The sequence below is a fragment of the Eimeria mitis genome, genomic scaffold (assembly GCF_000499745.2).
Source record: "Eimeria mitis Houghton genomic scaffold, Emh_scaff192, whole genome shotgun sequence".
In the NCBI taxonomy this organism is placed as follows: Eukaryota; Apicomplexa; class Conoidasida; order Eucoccidiorida; family Eimeriidae; genus Eimeria; species Eimeria mitis.
In genome coordinates, this window is record NW_013570241.1 from 24,232 (window position 1) to 24,447 (window position 216).

Consider the following 216-nt stretch of genomic DNA (forward strand, 5'->3'; position numbering starts at 1 on the left):
GTTATTTATTTATTGTTTATATTTATTTATTTATTTTTATTTCTTTTTATTAGCAAACAAAATAAAAAAAATAAAAAAATAAAAAAATAAAAAACAACAACCCCACCCCGTTTCTCTCTATAGGGGCAGCAACCGACTATAGTTACTATAAACTAAATAAATAAATAAATAAATAAATAAATAAATAAATAAATAAATAAATAAATAAATAAATAA

At 15.7% G+C, this 216-nt stretch overlaps 1 protein-coding gene across 1 annotated transcript in view; it reads right to left on the bottom strand.

Annotated features, from left to right (window-relative positions):
* EMH_0002720 (uncharacterized protein) overlaps positions 1 to 216 on the bottom strand; it is a gene marked incomplete at both ends in the record, with an annotated part of 8,092 nt that overhangs the window by 4,021 nt on the left and 3,855 nt on the right. The window lies entirely within an intron of this gene.